Source organism: Triticum urartu, chromosome 3A (genome assembly GCF_056163025.1).
Source record: "Triticum urartu cultivar PI428250 chromosome 3A, HENAU_Tu73, whole genome shotgun sequence".
Lineage (NCBI taxonomy): Eukaryota > Viridiplantae > Streptophyta > Magnoliopsida > Poales > Poaceae > Triticum > Triticum urartu.
In genome coordinates, this window is record NC_141875.1 from 583516546 (window position 1) to 583539327 (window position 22782).

General features: G+C 43.6%; 1 pseudogene; it reads left to right on the top strand.

Moving 5' to 3' along the window:
• Positions 1 to 618: 618 nt before the first annotated feature.
• LOC147980644 (uncharacterized) lies at positions 619 to 22167 on the top strand (annotated as a pseudogene).
• Positions 22168 to 22782: the final 615 nt, after the last annotated feature.

The following is a 22782-nucleotide window of genomic DNA, read 5'->3' on the forward strand; positions in this document are numbered from 1 at the left end:
TTAAAGGGGTTAAACCGGACAAGGGACAAGAGGGTTTTTATACTAGTTCGGCCCCTTTGATGAAGGTAAAAGCCTACGTCTAGTTGTGTTTGGTATTGCTAGGGTTTCGATGACCAGGGAGCGAATCCGCTTTGCCTGGCTCTCGAGTTGTTGTCTGTTTTCCCTAAACCGCGGTTGGGCCGTCCCTTTATATACACAGGTTGACGCCCGCCGGTTTACAGAGTCCCGACGCCGGATCATAAACGTGTCTGGCTTAGTCTCTATCCTTCCTATCTTACAATGCAAGTTACATGAGAAAGTCGGTTCACATCTATAGGCCTTAACTCGCCTTTGGGCCTTGGGCCTCCGTAAAGCGACATCACCCTTACGTCTTCATGGGCTTCTAATCTTCATAGAGTTAATCCGGCAACTCCTGGCCGGTTTACGTCCAGTAGTAATATCCCCAACATTAGGCCCCAGATTGATTTGGACTTGTTCATGTCAATCTTCAATACTTAGAAAAATTCTTCCCTTGCATCTTCACCTTGATCTTGTAAAACGTCGTGACGTCACACTCCAGGATCATGATAAATCGCCTTGACGTCACTCTGTTATTTAAAAATGATACATCTCACACCCATGGCCGTATACTCATGAGCCAGTTCGGACAGCTGCCGCATACATGGAAGATTCCACAAGACTTGGTGATCAAGACAAGGACTCCTCCCCACCGGCGTATTCGGCTAGGACTCTTGTTATCCTAGGCCTCTGGTGCATTATATAAACCGAGGCCAGGCTAGTCGATAGATCATATACAACAATCATACCATAGGCTAGCTTCTAGGGTTTTAGCCTCTATGATCTCGTGGTAGATCAACTCTTGTAATACTCATATCATCAATATCAATCAAGCAGGACGTAGGTTGTTACCTCCATCAAGAGGGCCCGAACCTGGGTAATATCGTGTCCCCTGCCTCCTGTTACCATCGATCCTAGACGCACAGCTCGGGACCCCCTACCCGAGATCCGCCAGTTTTGACACCGACATTGGTGCTTTCGTTGAGAGTTCCACTATGTGATCGGCAAAAGGATCAATGGCTCGCCCGCAGGTCAACTACGACGCCGGCATCTTCGTCGCCGGCTCGACTGGTCACCTTGGCTTGACCGAGGACCGTGCTCCATCTCCGATCGTCATGTTCGGACGGGGGCCTTCTTCAACATCAACTCCGATCTCTATCATGATAATAGAGGAGTCATCCATGGAGCTCGAGGGCTCAACGTCAACATTGCCCTCGGGCGGCCGTGCTATTTTTATGGACAGCAAACTTGTATTCACCATCACCACCTCCTCAAGCGTCGGTTTGACGATTGCTTCGGTGGAATAGTGCAGGATTACGTCTACAACAGCCATGCAAAATTTCATCGAGTTCCGATGGCTGAATCTCCGACAATATATGATATACCGGAGTCCTATCAAATTTGGACGGGAATCTGGATGAGTTTAGGGCGTGGCCTCCAGAGCCCAGCTCGGAGGTCCTTTGGAAGATCCAACTATTCATATACTGCGGAATTCCCATATCTACCACCCCTCCAAAATTTCAGCTCGATGCGACGCTTCAAACTCCGGGAACCTTCCGATGAGTGGACCAATTTTCGGATCAATTTTCTGCGCGAATACGGATCGGACCCAAATTCATGTTTCTTTATGAACGTGATATTGGACAACCCTTTTAGAGGAATTCTCTTCTAGGGTATTGTGCGTTGTTTTTAAACACGTGCCCATAAATTTTTAAGCCTCCCCTGAGGTCATCTTCATCATCATGCTGGTGTCAAACCAGTCCGGCATTATTGCTCCAAAACTGCCGACCTGCGCTAGACACGTCGTCACTTTGTTGAGCCGAGCTCAACTTCTTCAGATCATCATCTCGGCAAGCCGAACAAGAGTCCGGCATCGCGAAGGATAAATCATCACCAACATCGCCGCCCCACGGATTACACGGAGCGGGCATACCGGCATCGCCGCACGGTCACTTCATCAAGCCGGCATCGACCACGTCACGACCTGCATCGGCAGGGCCGCACTATTGCTTCTTCAATCTGGTGTCCATCATGACGACCTACTTCAACTCATCGGCTGACATCGAGGCTTCAACATCTCGGCTGGACCGGGGACTTCGCCATATCTTCATCAACCTACTCCGGAGACTTCGGCGTCACTAGCCGACCAGCTCCGTCACATTAGATGGACCGAGGGCTTTGCCTCGGCGAGCCAACCTTTGCCAGCATCACCATACCGTCGCTTTATCGCCCATCAGGCAATGGGTGTGCGGATCGAGTCCCAATTTTTGGAATCACCTTTCTTTGGATTGCTACAACAAATAAACCAGGTGCTATTAATCCTAGTACTTTTTGCTTGTTTGGGTTCATTTTTCCCAAGGAATTATTACTCTGGTTTGTCCATTATATGCACACAGGTCTATCAAATGGTGGCTGCATTAATGACGGTCGCATGGCGGTTCGGTCAGTTTCCGTACATAGTCCGGCCAACGCCGTATCCAGAACTCGGACCGACCTGTGAATTCAGGCTTCGCCACGCCTTTACCGCATCACGCCGACGCACTGCATCGACATTGACTTCGGCGCCAGGCCATATTTCTTTTATTACTCACTTTGCATAAATTATTTATTATGCAACTATTTTTTTATTATTACTATTATCTCCGGTTTGCACTATTTTTTGTGCACAGGAAAATGATCCCGCCGGACTATATCCTTTGATGTCACCTCGGCTGGACGGGGGGCTTTGTCAACACTTCATTACCCCTTGCCGGGGACTTCGGCATCACTCTGCCAGCCTGCATTGACCGTGCTATGTCACCACTTCGGAGTGCCGAGCTCTTTGCTCCGCCACCTCGGGACCGGCTTGGGGGATGGAACCTTGTCCCGCATCAAGCTCGGGCTGCGTCATCAATACCGAACACATTAACCAGCTAAGTTTCCTTCATCCTCAAAGTTTTAAATTTTTAACTTGTGTTCGGCTCGACCAAGCATTATACTTTTTTGGAAAAAAGTTGCTTGTAAAAAAATTTCCTTGTCCAAACTTTGTTTATGACACACAAATTCAAATACCCCGTTTACTTGGGGGCTTCCTTTATGAAGCTTTTCCTCTTGCATATGATTATACTTGTACGGCTTCGTTCCTTGTTCGTGTATTATGCCACAATATGCACCATATTGACTTAAGCGATTTGCAAGCTGGGTTGCCTCGCTCCTATGTTTACCCCTACATTCCCGATTGTTCGGCTAGGGAGTAAAGGGAGCACCTCTGCGATTGTCACGATCGGGTCATCCGAGCCGGACCTCAAACTGGGTGAAGCCAAAAGCTAGCGCTCTTATTGTTTTCAATGATGGTCGGCACACAACGTAACTCATGAGTACAAAAAATCTATTGCACAAGTCTCATAGTAACAATGAGCACCGAAGAAAGGTATCGATGGGGGTACTATTTTCTTCGAAGATGCTTCTTACACTTCGCCGGTAATATAGCATAAGTTCCCTGAGCGTGCTTTGTCTGTTACAGCCTTATGGCCTGATTGCCTGGTTATTGGAAACACCGTCGATATTCTCGACAGGTAGAGTACATAACACTTTTCGGTCCTTGACCGAAGAGGGAGAAGCCGACGGTCGGTTAAGACGCGTTTAAAGTTCGGGTGAACACATATATGATATAAGTACTTTGGTACATACAATCATTATACATAAAATTCTTTTACCCAAGTCACTTGGGGGCTCTTAAATTTATATGAGCCGTTTTATAATAAGTGTTCTTCTTCTTAGTCGTTGCAAAGTTATTATTATTATTGTTATTATTTATCATTCCTTCTTTCGACACAAGTATGTGGTCACTAGCTGAGGAGCCTAATTTCTCTCTCAAAGCCGCTAGAGTTTAGTTTGCTAAACTAGCCTAATGAAAAGTACTCCGCCTTCGGAATAGGAGGTTGAAGCCGTAGGCTGACCCGCTTGAAGCCTTGAGATAGGATGTGTCATGTTAAAGCACGACAGAAGCATTTTTTTCTAAACATTTTCACATTGGTACCGAACACTTGATCTTGTTCGGACGTCAGGTTTTCACTGACGTTTTTTGGTTTTCCAAGCCTATGGCACTTTTAAACTATTTGTGTGTTTCCAACATTAGTCTCGTAGTGCAATGCCGGACACCTGTAGAGATTCGGCAAAAACACTCTCGGATATTGTCATATATGCATCGGTTTTGAATTGTGTCTTCGGCCAATAGTTGGGTTGCCCGGATCCTGTGCTTGCCTCCTACGTTCCACTTTGTTTGGCTAGGTGTGCAAAGGGAGAACCACTTCGATTGTGATTCCACCTCGCATGGTAAAGCACCTCAGTGGAGAAAGCCGAAAACTGACTGTCACAATAGGCATAAACTGGTCAGCGATCCGATGACTATGTTAAATGACGGGCCGTTCATAACATTGGCCGAAGTGTTTACGGCTTGACCTCGGATGTCGCCGAGCACTAACTGGGGGCTCATAGCTAGCTTCCCCAGTTTAAAACTCCTATGACTAAGCGAAAGTTATAAACCCCGCATATCTGATTGCCTCGTTTCCGCTAACACAACCACCTTCAGGCACCGAGACGTCGGCTAAGGGTTGTTTTGTTATTGCGGAAACAACCTGCGTAGTATCTAGCAAGGGGTAGATGTCGACGATGGGCCACTTTCAACTGATAAACGGTCGCAATGGAGTCAAAATAATGATGTAAAGTACTTGGATACATAGAATCATTACGCAGAATCTGTGATTTTACTCTGGATATCGAGACTTAATTCGGCCACCCGTGCCCACATTAAGGCTCAGGGGCTACTGGGCTTTGCGCTCATTATTTACAAATATTAAAGGGGCACATCGATCCCTTGATCTGGTGTTGCCACCCAACCAGTGTCTCGGGGGCTACTGCATTGCCTATTCAATGCAGAAAATTCAGAGGGCTCAGTGTTCGGCTTGATCGAACTATGGGAAGCGCGTCTTCAGACAGCAATAAGTACCATCTGGACCTATCTGGCATCAAGCTATATATCAAGGCGACTTCTCACGACCCTCTCTCAGGGGGCCCGTTCGCCGATCACTATTATTTCTAATATATTACACTGCGTTTTTATTCCTATGTATGCTGCCGAGCTAGGAGTTGATCCTCGGGCCAATTTCGCGCATCGACCTGAGTCTCAGGGGCTACTGGGAACAGTGGTTTTATGCTTGCCTTTAGGTGCATCTCGGGTTTTAGACTGATACATGCCTTGAGGGCTACTGGCTATACATCGGCAGAGAATAAACTGCACCAGTTAAAAATATTCACAAAAAATCAGCCCGCGGTGGGGGTGGTGCACCACCTTGGAAGCAGTCCGGCATAAAGCCCGGGCGCTAGCAGCTAGCTCCATAGAGGCCATTTCTGGCATTAAGCTCGGCTAAACTCCTTCAACTTTTTTGGATCAAGATGATCTATGACATCTTGAATATAGTCCGGCGTTGGAGCTTGGACACAGTCCGGCGTTGGAGCTCGGATACATTTCGACGTTGGAGCTCGGAAGCAGTCCGACATTGGTGCTCAGCTGCAAAAGATACCTCGAATGCAGTTAGAGCTCGGATGCAAGAAGACACTGCCTCCCGGGAACAACTTCAAACCCGAGGTGTGGCATAAAAATAACAAGGCATTGATAAAGGCCGGAAACTTAAAGGGGCTCCTTGGATACCCGACGTGTAAACTCGTCGAATGCATTTCGGCGATCCTCAAGATCGAAGATGAGAAGATTTGTTGAACCAGTTTTCAAGACCGACAACCGAAGATGAAGAACAGTTCGGAAGAATCGAGGAGCGTCCCTAACTTGAAGACCGGTTCAGGGGGCTACTGATGGTGTCCTGGACCAGGGGGTACTCACCATGTCGTCTCCCGATCTGTTAGATTGGGCCGAGTACCCCCATGGCCGTATACTCATGGACCAGTTCGGACAGCTGCCGCATACATGGAAGATTCCACAAGACTTGGTGATCAAGATAAGGACTCCTCCCTACCAGCGTATTCGGCTAGGACTCTTGTTATCCTAGGCCTCTGGTGCATTATATAAACCGAGGCCAGGCCAGTCGATAGATCATATACAACAATCATACCATAGGCTAGCTTCTAGGGTTTTAGCCTCTACGATCTCGTGGTAGATCAACTCTTGTAATACTCATATCATCAATATCAATCAAGCAGGACGTAGGGTGTTACCTCCATCAAGAGGGCCCGAACCTGGGTAATATCGTGTCCCCTGCCTCCTGTTACCATCGATCCTAGACGCACAGCTCGGGACCCCCTACCCGAGATCTGCCAGTTTTCACACCGACATTGGTGCTTTCGTTGAGAGTTTCGCTGTGTGATCGGCAAAAGGATCAATGGCTCGCCCGCAGGTCAACTGCGACGCCGGCATCTTCGTCGCCGGCTCGACTGGTCACCTTGGCTCGACCGAGGACCGTGCTCCATCTCCGATCGTCAGGTTCGGACAGGGGCCTTCTTCAACATCAACTCCGATCTCTATCATGATCATAGAGGAGTCATCCATGGAGCTCGAGGGCTCAACGTCAACATTGCCCTCGGGCGGCCGTGCTATTTTTATGGACAGCGAACTTGTATTCGCCGTCACCACCTCCTCGAGCGTCGGTTTGATGATTGCTTCCGTAGAATAGTGCGGGATTACGTGTACAATAGCCATGCAAAATTTCATCAAGTTCCGATGGAGGAATCTCCGACAATCTATGATATACCGGAGCCCTGTCAAATCTGGACAGGAATCTGGACGAGTTTAGGGCGTGGCCACCAGAGCCCATCTCGGAGGTCCTTTGGAAGATCCAACCGTTCATATACTGCGGAATTCCCATATCTACCACCCCTCCAAATTTCAGCTCGATCCAACGGTTCAAACTCCGGGAACCTTCCGATGAGTGGACCAATTTTCGGATCTGTTTTTCTGCGTGAATACGGATCAGACCCGAATTCATGTTTCTTTATGAACGTGATATTGGACAACCTTTTTAGAGGAATTCTCTTCTAGGGTATTGCGCGTTGTTTTTAAACACGTGCCCATAAATTTTTAAGTCTCCCCTGAGGTCATCTTCATTATCATGCTGGTGTCAAACCAGTCCGCCAATATTGCTCCAAGACTGCCGACCTGCGCTAGACACGTCGTCACTTTGTTGAGCCGAGCTCAACTTCTTCGGATCATCATCTCGGCAAGCCGAACAAGAGTCCGGCATCACAAAGGATAAATCATCACAAACATCGCCGCCCCACGGATTACATGGAGCGGGCAAACCGGCATCACCGCACGGTCACTTCATCAAGCCGGCATCGACCACGTCACGACCTGCATCGGCAGGGCCGCACTATTGCTTCTCCAAGCTGGTGTCCATCACGCCGACCTACTTCGACTCATCGGCTGACATCGAGGCTTCGACATCTTGGCTGGACCGGGGGCTTCGCCATATCTTCATCAACCTACTCCGGAGACTTCAGCGTCACTAGCCGACCAGCTCCGTCACGTTAGCTGGACTGAGGGCTTTGCCTCGGCGAGCCAACCTTTGTCAGCATCGCCATACCGTCGCTTTATCGCCCATCAGGCAATGGGTGTGCGGATCGAGTCCCAATTTTTGGAATCACCTTTCTTTGGATTGCTACAACAAATAAAGCAGGTGCTATTAATCCTAGTACTTTTTGTTTGTTTGGGTTCATTTTTCCCAAGGAATTATTACTCTGGTTTGTCCATTATATGCACACAGGTCTATCAAATGGTGGCCGCATTAACGACAGTCGCATGGCGGTTCGGTCAATTTCCGTACATAGTCCGACCAACGCCGCATCCAGAACTCGGACCGACCTGTGAATTCAGGCTTCGCCACGCCTTTACCGCATCACGCCGACGCCCTGCATCGACATTGACTTCGGTGCCAGGCCATATTTCTTTTATTACTCACTTTGCATAAATTATTTATTATGCAATGATTTTTATTATTATTACTATTATCTCTGGTTTGCACTATTTTTTGTGCACAGGAAAATGATCCAGCCGGACTATATCCTTCGGTGTCACCTCGGCTGGACGGGGGGCTTCGTCAACACTTCATTACCCCTTGCTGGGGACTTCGGCATCACTCTACCGGCCTGCATTGACCGTGCTATGTCACCACTTCGGAGTGCCGAGCTCTTTGCTCCGCCACCTCGGGACCGGCTTGGGAGATGGAACCTTGTCCCACATCAAGCTTGGGCTGCGTCATCAATACCGAACACATTAACCAGCTAAGTTGCCTTCATGCTCAAAGTTTTAAATTTTTAACTTGTGTTCGGCTCAACCAAGCATTATACTTTTTTGGAAAAAAGAGGCTTGTAAAAAAATTCCTTGTCCAAACTTTGTTTGTGACACACAAATTCAAATACCCCGTTTACTTGGGGGCTTCCTTTATGAAGCTTTTCCTCTTGCATATGATTATACTTGTACGGCTTCGTTCCTTGTTTGTGTATTATGCCACAATATGCACCATATTGACTTAAGCGATTTGCAAGCTGGGTTGCCTCACTCCTGTGTTCACCCCTACGTTCCCGATTGTTTGGCTAGGGAGTAAAGGGAGCACCTCTGCGATTGTCACGATCGGGTCATCCGAGCCGGACCTCAGACTGGGTGAAACCGAAAGCTAGCGCTCTTATTGTTTTCAATGATGGTCGACACACAACGTATCTCATGAGTACAAAAAATCTATTGCACAAGTCTCATAGTAACAATGAGCACCGAAGAAAGGTATCGATGGGGGTACTATTTTCTTCGAAGATGCTTCTCACACTTCGCCAGTAATATAGCATAAGTTCCCTGAACGCGCTTTGTCTGTTACAGCCTTATGGCCTAATTGCCTGGTTATTGGAAACACCATCGATATTCTCGACAGGTGGAGTACATAACACTTTTCGGTCCTTGACCGAAGAGGGAGAAGCCGACGGTCGGTTAAGACGCATTTAAAGTTCGGGTGAACACAGATATGATATAAGTACTTTGGTACATACAATCATTATACATAAAATTCTTTTACCCAAGTCACTTGGGGGCTCTTAAATTTATATGAGCCATTTTATAATAAGTGTTCTTCTTCTTAGTCGTTGCAAAGTTATTATTATTGTTATTATTTATCATTCCTTTTTTCGACACAAGTATGTGGTCATTAGCTGAGGATCCTAATTTCTCTCTCAAAGCCGCTAGAGTTTAGTTTGCTAAACTGGCCTAATGAAAAGTACTCCGCCTTCGGGATAGGAGGATGAAGCCGTAGGCTGACCCTCTTGAAGTCTTGAGATAGGATGTGTCATGTTAAAGCACGACAAAAGCATTTTTTTTCTAAAGTCCAATTTTCAGATTGGCACCGAACACTTGATCTTGTTAGGACGTCAGGTTTTCACCGACGTTTTTTGGTTTTCCAAGCCTATGGCACTTTTAAATTATTTGTGTGTTTCCAGCATTAGTCTCATAGTGCAACGCCGGACACCTTTAGAGATTCGGCAAAAACACTCTCGGATATTGCCATATATGCATCGGTTTTGAATTGTGTCTTCGGTCAATAGTTGGGTTGCCCGGCTCCTGTGCTTGCCTCCTACGTTCCGCTTTGTTCGGCTAGGTGTGCAAAGGGAGAACCACTGCGATTGTGATTCCATCTCGCATGGTTAAGCACCTCAGTGGAGAAAGCCGAAAATTGACTGTCACAATAGGCGTAAACTGGTCAGTGATCCAATTACTATGTTAAATGACGGGCCGTTCATAACATTGGCCGAAGTGTTTACGGCTTGACCTCGGATGTCGCCGAACACTAACCGAGGGCTCATAGCTAGCTTCCCTAGTTTAAAGCTCCTATGACTAAGCGGAAGTTATAAACCCCGCATATCTGATTGCCTCGTTTCCGCTAACACAACCGCCTTTGGGCACTGAGACGTCGGCTAAGGGTTGTTTTGTTATTGCGGAAACACCCTGCGTAGTATCTACCAAGGGGTAGAGGTCGACGATGGGCCACTTTCAACTGATAAACGGTCGCAATGGAGTCAAAATAATGATGTAAAGTACTTGGATACATAGAATCATTATGCATAATCTGTGATTTTACTCTGGATATCGATCCTTAATTCGGCCACCCGTGCCCACATTAAGGCTCGGGGGCTACTGGGCTTTTCGCTCATTATTTACATATATTAAAGGGGCACATCGATCCCCTGATCTAGTGTTGCCACCCGACCAGTGTCTCGGGGGCTACTGCATTGCCTATTCAATGCAGAAAATTCAAAGGGATCAGTGTTCGGCTTGATCGAACTATGGGAAGCGCATCTTCGGACAGCAATAAGTACCATCTGGACCTATCTGGCATCAAGCTATATATCACGGTGACTTCTCACGACCCTCTCTCAGGGGGCCCGTTCGCCGATCACTATTATCTCTAATATATTACACTGCATTTTTATTCCTATGTATGCTGCCGAGCTAGGAGTTGATCCTCAGGTCGATTTCGCGCATCGACCTGAGTCTCAGGGGCTACTGGGAACAACGGTTTTATGCTTGCCTTCAGGTGCATCTCGAGTTTTAGACTGATACACACCTTGAGGGCTACTGGATATACATCGGCAGAGAATAAACTGCACCAGTTAAAAATATTCACAAAAAATCAGCCCGCGGTCGGGGTGGTGCACCACCTTGGAAGCAGTCCGGCATAAAGCTCGGGCGCTAGCGGCTAGCTCCATAGAGGCCATTTCCGGCATTAAGCTCGGCTAAACTCCTTCAACTTTTTTGGACCAAGATGATCTATGACATCTTGAATATAGTCCGGCGTTGGAGCTTGGACACAGTCCGCGTTGGAGCTCGGATACATTTCGATGTTGGATCTCGGAAGCAGTCCGACATTGGTGCTCGGCTGCAAAAGATACCTCGAATGCAGTCCGGCGTTAGAGCTCGGATGCAAGAGGACACTGCCTCCCGGGAACAACTTCAAACCCGAGGTGTGGCATAAAAATAACAAGGCATTGATAAAGGCCGGAAACTTAAAGGGGCTCCTCGGATACCCGACGTGTAAACTCGTCGAATGCATTTCGGCGATCCTCAAGATCGAAGATGAGAAGATTTGTTGAACCAGTTTTTAAGACCGACAACCGAAGATGAAGAATAGTTTAAAAGAATCGAGGAGCGTCCCTAACTTGAAGACCGGTTCAGGGGGCTACTGGCGGTGTCCTGGACTAGGGGGTACTCACCATGTCGTCTCCCGATTTGTTAGATTGGGCCGAGGACCCCCATGGCCGTATACTCATGGGCCAGTTCGGACAGCTGCCGCATACATGGAAGATTCCACAAGACTTGGTGATAAAGACAAGGACTCCTCCCCACCGGCGTATTCGGCTAGGACTCTTGTTATCCTAGGCCTCTGGTGCATTATATAAACCGAGGCCAGGCTAGTCGATAGATCATATACAACAATCATACCATAGGCTAGCTTCTAGGGTTTTAGCCTCTACGATCTCGTGGTAGATCAACTCTTGTAATACTCATATCATCAATATCAATCAAGCAGGACGTAGGGTATTACCTCCATCAAGAGGGCCCGAACCTGGGTAAATATCGTGTCCCCTGCCTCATGTTACCATCGATCCTAGATGCACAGTTCAGGACCCCCTACCCGAGATCCGCCGGTTTTGACACCGACACTCGCCTTTGGGCCTTGGGCCTCCGTAAAGCGCCATCACCCTTATGTCTTCATGGGATTCTAATCTTCATAGAGTTAATCCGACAACTCCTGGCCGGTTTACGTCCAGTAGTAATATCCCCATCACTTTTCCATAAACCATTTTATATGGAGACATACCCATAGGATTCTTATAAGCAGTTCTATAAGCCCATAATGCATCATAAAGTTTCTTAGACCAATTCTTTCTAGATCTATTAACAGTCTTTTGCAAAATCAGTTTAACCTTTCTATTGGTCAATTCTACTCGACCACTAGACTGGGGATGATATGGAGATGCAATTCTATGGTTAACATCATACTTAGCAAGCATTTTATGGAAAGCACCATGAATAAAATGTGAACCGCCATCAGTCATTAAATATCTAGGGACTCCAAACCTCGTAAGAATAACTTCTTTAAGCATCTTAATAGAAGTGTTATGATCAGCACTACTAGTTGGAATAGCTTCTACCCACTTAGTAACGTAATCAACAACAACTAAAATAGGTGTATACCCATTAGAGGAAGGAAAAGGTCCCATATAATCAAAGCCCCAAACATCAAATGGTTCAATAGCAAGTGAATAATTCATAGGCATTTCCTGGCGTCTACTAATATTACCAATTATTTGGCATTCATCACAAGAAAAGACAAACTTACAAGCATCCTTGAAGAGAGTAGGCCAATAAGAACCAGATTGCACTACGTTGTGTGTTGCTCTATCTCCAGCATGGTGTACTCCATAAGACTCGGAGTGGCACTTGCATAGGATCTGTCCCTGTTCATGCTCAGGTACACAACGTCTAATAACACCATCTACTCCTTCTTTATAAAGGTGTGGGTCATCCCAAAAGTAATGTCTTCAATCATAGAAAAACCTTTTCTTTTGTTGGTATGTGAAACTAGGTGGTATAAACTTAGCAACAATGTAATTAGCATAATCAGCATACCATGGAGTATTACGAGAAGCATTTATGACAGCTAATTGCTCATCGGGAAAGCTATCATCAATAGGCAGTGGGTCATCAAGAACATTTTCTAACCTAGAAAAGTAGTCTGCAACAGGGTTCTCAGCTCCCTTTCTATCAGTAATATGCAAATCAAATTCTTGTAGCAAGAGAACCCATCTAATAAGTCTAGGTTTAGCATCTTTCTTTTCCATAAGATATTTAATAGTAGCATGATTAGTGTGAACAGTTATTTTGCAGTCAACAATATAAGATCTGAACTTATCACAAGCAAAAACAACTTCTAGGAATTCCTTTTCAGTAGTAGCATAATTTCTCTAGGCCTAGAAATTTTAGAGAAGCCTTTAATAAACCTTCTATAGAAACCATCATGACCAAGGAAACTTCTTATACCTTTGATATCTCTAGGACACGACATCTTTTCAATAGCATCTACTTTAGCTTTATCAACTTCAGTACCTCTTTCAGAAATTTTATGCCCCAAGACAATACATTCATTAACCATAAAGTGGCACTTCTCCCAATTCAAGACAAGATTAGTTTCTTCACATCTCTACAAAACTCAATCAAGGTTGCTTAAGCAATCATCAAAAGAAGTTCCGTAAATGGAGAAATCATCCATGAAAACCTAAACAATCTTTTCACAAAAGTCATAGAATATAGCAGTCATACATCTTTGAAAGGTAGCAGGTGCATTGCATAAACCAAAAGGCATACGTCTACACGCAAAAGTACCGAAAGGGCAAGTAAAAGTGGTCTTTTCTTGATCATCTTTTGACATAGGTATTTGAGAGAAACCAGAATAACCATCTAGAAAGCAAAAATGTGTATGTTTAGATAATATTTCTAGCATTTGATCGATAAAAGGTAGAGGGCAATGATCTTTTCTACTAGCTTTGTTCAATTTGTGAAAATCAATTACCATTCTATAACCTGTAACAATTCTTTGTGGGGTCAATTCATTCTTATCATTAGGAACAACATTAATACCTCCCTTCTTAGGGACACAATGAACAGGGCTTACCCATCTACTATCAGCAATAGGATAAATTATACTGCCTCCATAAGCTTTAGTATTTCATTTCTTACCACTTCTTTCATCTTAGGATTTAACCATCGGTGGTGATCAACAACTGGTTTAGCATCATGCTCTAGATTAATTTTGTGCTGACATAGAGTGGGACTAATGCCCTTAAGATCATCAAGAGTATATCCAATAGCAGCACGGTGCTTCTTCAGAGTTTTCAATAATTTATTTTATTCATGCTCTGAAAGGTTAGCATTAATAATAACTGGATATATCTTCTTTTCATCAAGATAAGCATATTTCAGAGTATCGGGTAATTGTTTAAGCTCAAACACGGGATCACCTTTGGGTGGAGGAGGATCCCCAAGGATTTCAACAGGAAAATTATGTTTCAAGATAGGCCCTTGATTAAAGAATATTTCATCTATTTCCTTTCTTTCATTTATAAACATATCATTCTCATGGTCTAGCAAATATTGTTCTAACGGATCAGTAGGAGGCACGTCAATAGAAGCAAGACCAATAATTTCATCCTTACTAGGAAATTCTTTATCATGGGGTTGTCTATGAAATTTAGAGAAACTAAAACCATGAGACATATCCCCTAAACCAACAGTAATAATATCCTTCTGGAAGTCTATCTTAGCATTAACAGTATTCAAGAAAGGTCTACCAAATATAATGGGACAAAAGTCATCTTGTGGGGAAGCAAGAACAAGAAAATCAGTAAGGTATTTCATTTTCCCACACAAGACTTCAACATCTCTAACAATCCCAATCGGTGATATAGTATCTCTATTGGCCAGATTAATAGTAACATCAATATCTTCTATCTCCGCAGGTGAAATATCATTCATTATTTTCTTGGTATAAGGAATAAGGAATTGCACTCACACTAGCACCCACATCACATAAGCCATGATAACAATGATCTCCTATTTTAACCGGAAACGACAGGCATGCCAACAACAGGTCTATGTTTATCTTTAATATCAGGTTTAGCAATCCTAGCAGATTCATCGTAGAAATAAATAACATGCCCATCAATATTATCAACCAAGAGATCTTTAACCATAGAAATACTAGGTTCAACTTTAATTTGTTCAGGGGGTGTAGGTGTTCTATTATAACTCTTACGAACCACAGTTGAAGCTTTAGCATGTTACTTTTATTCTAACAGGAAAAGGTGGTTTCTCAATATAAGCAGTAGGAACAATAGGATCAACATTATAAGTAATAGTTTCTTCTTCAACTTCAATAGGTTCAACTACTTTAACTTCAATGAGAGGATGATATTTAAACCACTTCACCTTAGGGAGATCAACATGAGTAGCAAAAGATTCACAGAAAGAAGCTACTATCTAAGAGTCAAGTCCATATTTAGTGCTAAAATCATGAAAAGCATCGGTATCCATAAAAGATTTAACACAATCAAACTTAAGGTTTATACATGACTCATTACCTTCGTCGAGTTCCCAATCTTTAGAGTTGCGTTTAATTATTTCCAATAAATCCCATTTGAATTCAATATCCTTCTTCATAAAAGAACCAGTACAAGAAGTATCGACCATGGCTCGATCATTATGAGAAAGCCGAGCATAAAAGTTCTGAATAATAATTTCTATTGAGAGCCCATGATTGGCGCATGAATATAACATTGAATTAAGCCTCCCCCAAGCTTGAGCCATACTTTCTCCTTCACGAGGCCAAAAATTATATATATAATTCCTATCACGATGAACTAGATGCATAGGATAAAACTTCTGATGAAATTACAATTTCAATCGGTTGTAGTTCCATGATCCAATATCATCACATAGCCTATACCATGTCAATGCCTTTCCCTTCAAAGATAAAGGTAATCCCTTCTTCTTGACAGCATCCTCGGGCATACCTGCAAGCTTAAATAATCCACAAACTTCATCCACATAAATTAGGTGCATATCGGGCATACCTGCATAAGGATTAGCTAGCAGTTTCTCTATCATACTTGAAGGAATTTCATAATAAATATTTTTAGTAGGTGTAGTAGGTTGAGGAGCGACTATTTGCTCTTGCGGTCAAGGTGAAGATACCCCGAACAAGCCCCTCAAAGGATTATTTTCCATAGTAACAAGTGACAGTAAATTTCAGCACACTACATAAATGTTTCCTTACCAAGTTCCACTTACCAAAGGCGCTTCACTCCCCGGCAACGGCGCCAAAAAAGAGTATTGATGACCCAAAAGTATAGGGGATCTATCGTAGTCCTTTAGATAAGTAAGAGTGTCGAACCCAACGAGGAGCAGAAGGAAATGACAATCGGTTTTCAACAAGGTATTCTCTGCAAACACTGAAATTATCGGTAACAGATAGTTGTGTGATGAGATAATTCATAACGAGTAACAAGTAACAAAAGTAACTCAAGTGCAGCAAGGTGGCCCAATCCTTTTTGTAGCAAAGTACAAGCCTGGACGAACCCTTATGTAAAGCAAAGCGCTCCCGAGGACACATGGGAATTATTGTCAAGTTAGTTTTCATCATGCTCATATGATCCGCGTTCATTACTTTGATAATTTGATAGGTGGGTGGACCAGTGCTTGGGTGCTGCCCTTCCTTGGACAAGCCTCCCACTTATGATTAACCCCTCCCGCAAGCATCCACAACTATGAAAGAAGAATTAAGATAAATCTAATCATAGCATGAAACATATGGATCCAAATTAGCCCCTTACGAAGCAACGTGTAAACTAGGGTTTAAGCTTCTGTCACTCTAGCAACCCATCATCTACTTAATTATTACTTCCCAATTCCTTCCCCTAGGCCCAAATCATGGTGAAGTGTCATGTAGTCGACGTTCACATAACACCACTAGAGGAGAGACAACATACATCTCATCAAAATATCAAACGAATACCAAATTCACATGATTACTTATAACAAGACTTCTCACATGTCCTCAGGAACAAATGTAACTACTCGCAAAGGATATTCATGTTCATAATCAGAGGAGTATTAATTATCATTAAGGATATGAACATATGATCTTTCACCAAATAAACCAACTAGCATCAACTACAAGGAGTAATCAAGACTACTAGCAACCCACAGGTACCAATCTGAGGTTTTGAGACAAAGATCGGATACAAGAGATGAACTAGGGTTTGAGAGGAGATGGTGCTGGCAAAGATGTTGATGGAGACTGACCGCCTCTCGATGACAAGATCGTTGGTGATGGCGATGGCTTAGATTTACCCCTCCCAGAGGGAAGTTTCCCCGGCAGGACAGCTCCGCCGGAGCCCTAGATTGGTTTGATGCGGCTTGAACTACGTCGGTATCTCCCCAAAGAGGAAGGGATGATGCAGCACAGCTACGGAAGGTATTTACCTCGGTGCTGAGACCAAGGTTATCGAACCAGTAGGAGAACCACGCAACACCATGTAAACAACTCCTGCACACAAAGAACAAATACTTGCAACCCGACGTAAGAGAGGGATTGTCAATCCCTCACGGGTAAAAAGATAGGTAAAATTGTAGTAGATTGGATAAATAGATCATGCGGGAACGTGATATAAAATAAATAAATGAAAATTGCAGCAAGGTATTTTTGGGTTTTTGGATCAATAGATCTTAAAATAAAAGCAAATAAAAATAGATCGCGAAGGCTAATATAATAAAGAAGAGACCCGGGGGCCGTAGGTTTCACTAGTGGCTTCTCTCGACAAAAATAGCAACGGTCTAAACAAATTTCTGTTGGGCAATTGATAGAACTTCAAATAATCATGACGATATCTAGGCAATGATCATTATATAGGCATCACGTCCAAGATTAGTAGACCGACTCATGCCTGCATCTACTACTATTACTCCACACATCGACCACTATCCAACATGCATCTAGTGTATTAAGTTCATGGAGAAACAGTGTAATGTAATACGAACGATGACATGATGTAGACAAGATCTATTTATGTAGAAATAGACCCCATCTTGTTATCCTTAATAGCAACGATACATACGTGTTGGAACCCCCTCTGTCACTGGGATCAAGCACCGTAAGATCGTACCCATCACAAAGCACCTCTTCCCATTGCAAGATAAATAGATCAACTTGGCCAAACAAAACCCAAATATCGAAGAAGAAATACAAGGATATAAGTAATGATGCATATAAAAGATCAAAATACTCAAATAACTTTCATGGATAAAAAGATAGATCTGATCATAAACTCAAAGTTCATCGGATCCCAACAAACACACCACAAAAGAGTTACATCAAATAGATCTCCAAGAGACCATTGTATTGAGAATTAAAAGAGAGAGAGAGAGAGAGAGAGAGACGAAGCCATCTAGCTACTAACTACGGACCATAGGTCTACAATGAACTACTCACGCATCATCGGAGAGGCACCAATGAGGATAATGAACCCCTCTGTGATGGTGTCTAGATTGGATCTGGTGGTTCTGGAACTTGCCGTGGCTGGAATTGATTTTCGTTGACTCTCCTAGGGTTTCTGGAATATTGGGGTATTTATAGAGCAAAGAGGTGGTGCGAGAGGCCACCGAGGTGGGCACAACCCACCTGGGCGCGCCTGGCACTGGGCACTATGTCAATAGGTTTCTGGAATTGATTTTCTGTGATGTAAAAAACAAGCAAAAAAATATCAACTAGCACTGGGCACTACGTCAATAGGTTAGTACCAAAAAATGATACAAAATAATAATAAAATGATTGTAAAACATCCAAGAATGATAACATAACAACATGGATCAATCGAAAATTATAGATACGTTGGAGACGTATCAGCATCCCCAAGCTTAATTCCTGCTCATCCTCGAGTAGGTAAATGATAAAAACAGAATTTTTGATGTGGAATGTTGCCTAACATGTTCATCACATATTATTTCTTTTATAGCATGGACAATTGGACTTTCATATGGTTCAAAGCAATAGTCTAGTTTTAACATGAGGACTTTAATACTCAAGCATATCAACAAGCAACCATGTCTTTCAAAATATCAATGCTAAAGCAAGTTATCCCTAGCCCATTATGCTCGATCATTGATCCATTCACGAAACACACTCGCATATTAGCTACACCCAACGCTCAAGTACGATCATAGTGCCCCTTAGTTGGTGCTTTATAAGAGAAGATGGAGACTCAAGTAAAAAATAAGAATCACATAAAGTAAATAAAAAGGCCCTTCGCAGAGGGAAGTAGGGATTTGTAGAGGTGTCAGAGCTCAAAGCGAAAAAGATAGAGATAAAACATTTTGGGTGGCATGCTTTTCCTATCAACGAAAATGATCGAGTAGTTCCCAATACTTTCCATGCTAGATATATCATAGGCGGTTCCCAAACATAAAATAAAGTTTATTCCTTTTCCACCATACTTTCACTTTCCATGGCTAACCATATCCACGAGTGCTTTCCATACCAACACTTCCCAAGGAATTTATTACTTGACAACATAAAGGAAATTCATTTTTCATTTTGGGACTGGGCATCCCTAATACCTTTTGCCATACTCTCGTGCTATGACAAGTGAATAAACACTCAGCTTGAGAATAGCACATCTACCATGGAAATATATCAGACACCCCCTACCGTTTCATGAGCGGTATGAGCACACAAAAGAGAAGTTTATTTTGAAAATTAGAGATGGCACATACAAATTTGCTTAGAAGGGCAAAAGAATACCACATGTATGCAGGTATAGTGGACTCATATGGCAAAACTAGTTTAAAGGATTTTGGATGCAGAAATAGTGATCATACTTAGTGCAAAATGAAGGCTAGCAAAAGATTGACAAGCGACCAACCAAGAAACGAAAAATCTCATAAGCGAGCATTAAGCATAACTAACACCGAATAATGCACCACAAGTAGGATGTAATATCATTGCATAACTATTGACTTTCGTGCTTGCATAGGGAATCACAACCCTTAACACCAATATTCTTACTAAAGCATAATTACTCATCAACATGACTCACATATTATATCAACATATCTCCAAACTATTACAAGGAATCAAGTTTATTTTCTCCAATGATCTTCATGAAAGTTTTTATTATATCCTCCTTGGATATCTATCACTTTGGGACTAGTTTCATATGTTGCTTTTGATATCTCAAACAAATCTAAGTGAAGAACATGCGCATAAAAAAATTATTCTCTCAAAATAATTTAATGAAGCAAGAGAGAATTTCTTAAAAAAATTACTAACTCTCAAATAAATCTAAGTGAAGCATGAGATCATTTCTTCAAAAATACTAAAGCACACCGTGCTCAAAAAGATATAAGTGAAGCACTAGAGCAATTCCATAGTTCATAAAGATTTAGGTGAAGCATAGAGAGCAATTCTAACAAGTCATGGCATAATTTTGGGTCTCTAAAATAGGTGTGTCCAGCAAGGATTCATGACTAAAAACACAAAGAAAAAAAAGCAAAGACTCATATCATACAAGACGCTCCAAGCAAAACTCATAATATGTGACGAATAAAAATATAGTTTCAAGTAAAATACCGATGGTTGTTAGAAGAGAGAGGGGATACCACTCGGGGGCATCCCCAAGCTTAGTTGCTTGATACTTCTTAAATATTATATTGAGGTGCCTCGGGCATCCCCAAGCTTAGCCTTTTGCTAATCCTTATTCCTTCATCCATCGTAAAATCACTCAAAACTTGAAAAGTTCAATCACACAAAACTCAACAAAACCTTCGTGAGATCCGTTAGTATAAGAAAGCAAATCACTACTATAAGTACTGTTGCAAACCCATTCATATTTTATTTTTGCATTATATCTACTATATTCCAACTTTTCTATGGAAAAAACTCTTCAAAGTAACCATAGAATCATCAAAACAAGAACACAACGCAAAGAAAACAGAATCTGTCAAAAACAGAACAGTCTGGAGATTTCGAATAGTTTTGTAACTCAAAAAATTCTGAAAAATTAGGACAAAGTGAGAAATTTGTATATTAATCTTCCACAGAAACAATCAGTATTTTATCATGCTTCTGTTAAAAACGAAAATTATTTTTCTAGGTGTAAAAGTTTCTATTTTTCAGCAAGATCAAATCAACTATCACCCAACAAGATCCTAAAGGCTTTACTTGGCACAAACACTAATTAAAACACAAAAAACACAATCATAACAGTAGCATAAATGTGCAAACACTCAAGAACATAAATAAAAAGACAAAAATAAATTTTATTCATTGGGTTGCCTCCCAACAAGCGCTATTGTTTTATGCCCCTAGCTAGCCATAATGCAAAGGATCTAAATGGTGTCATCTTTGTTTCTATTTTAATTAGAGGTGTCCTTGTCAGGGGTTTTTGTAAAGACAACATAGAACATCTTATCCATACAGACCTTAGAGCAACTCTAGCAGACCCCGCAAAATCTCGACCCACAAAACGCATTTGCAGTTTCACGAAGAGCTCGTTTGCGGGTCAAAAACTAGCGTGGCCGAATAGAAACCATAGATGATACTGCACAATTTGAAAAAACAGTTTCGCCGGAGAAATTGCACCTCGTGGACGCAAGTAGTTCATCACGTACTACATATGTTTTACATGCTCAAGCACTACAAACACTAGTTCATACTACATACTACATCAGTACTAGTACTAGGGGTGGGGATCTCACGGCGGTGAGCTCGCGGCCATGGACGACGCCGTGGAGGAGCTCAATCCTCCTCGCCGGAGCTGCAGAGGTCGCTGTACTTCGCCCTCTGCTCCTCGCGGATGCACCGCCACTCATCGTCCTTCTCCTTGGCGGCGAGGTTGGCTGTGACCGCCTGACGCCACTGGAGGTCTTCGAGCTCCTCGGCGTGGCGCCGACGCTCCGCCTCCTCGCGCACGCTTCGCTCAGCGATGGCGGACGCAACCGCATTGACGTCGGTGACGAAGTCCTCCGGCCCGACAACTCCACGGCGACCGAGCTCCTCGGATTCCTCCTTGATGGGGACGAACTCGAAGTCCTCCAGCTACTCCGACCACTCCCTCTTCATGGGGAGAAGGACCGCGCCGGAAGAGGAGGAGCTCCCGGCGTAGGAAGATCTCACCGCGGAAGAGAAGGAAGCGGCAGAGGACGGGGTACGGCCGTGCCGACGGTCGTACTCCTCCATCTCGCGGACGCTGAAGCTCGCCGGCGGTGACAGGCCGCGGTTGGTCCACTTCCTCGCCGCGCGCTTCCTCACGCCGTCCGACCGGACGCGCCGCTCGCGCTCGGGGTCGCTTCCGCCGCCGAATCTGCTGCCAGAGCTGCGTCCAGAGCTCCACATGCGCCCCCACATGGCGGCTGGAGGCGGAAGGTGGTCGCCGGCGGCGAGAAATGTGGATAAGGGGGGTGGGGAATTGCGTGGCTCAACGGCGGTGGGGGATAGGGTTTCGACCCACAAATGCGCCGTGGAACCATAGATATAGTGGTCGGAGCGTGCGGCTTGAGGGCCGCGGCAAATTTTTTTACGGGCCGGGCGAGTATGCAGGCTCTGTTTGGCCAGAAAATTGGGCCGAGCCCGCATACTCGCCGGAATTTTGTGGTTTCACGTCTTTTGCGGGGTCTCCTAGAGTTGCTCTTAGCACTATCAGGTTGCTTATCATCATATCCTTTTTTATTTCCGGCAACAATCCAAGAATAGTGTTGACTAACATCATTGAAAACTTGTTGGATTATACCTAAAATAGGGACTTCCTTTTTAAGATTCTCATCAAAGATTTGATTATCCCCAAGCAAATTTCTTAGCACATAATCACTATTGTAAAGAATTTCATCTATCACCGGTTTTCCATGATTCATACCATATAAATCAAAAAATTCTCTAGCTTCCTGTATTATGTAATCAAATTCATTCATAAGAACAAGGGTTGATAACTTTTGAGCTTTAGGATTCTTTATAATGGGTAGCTCAAAAAATAATCTCTGCAAGGTAGGATGGTTACGGATAAATTTATTTTCAAGTTTTAGAATTAGTATTGAAATAGCTTCCGCATAAGATTTAGTCCTATTAACAATAGGAGCATCATCAAGACTTA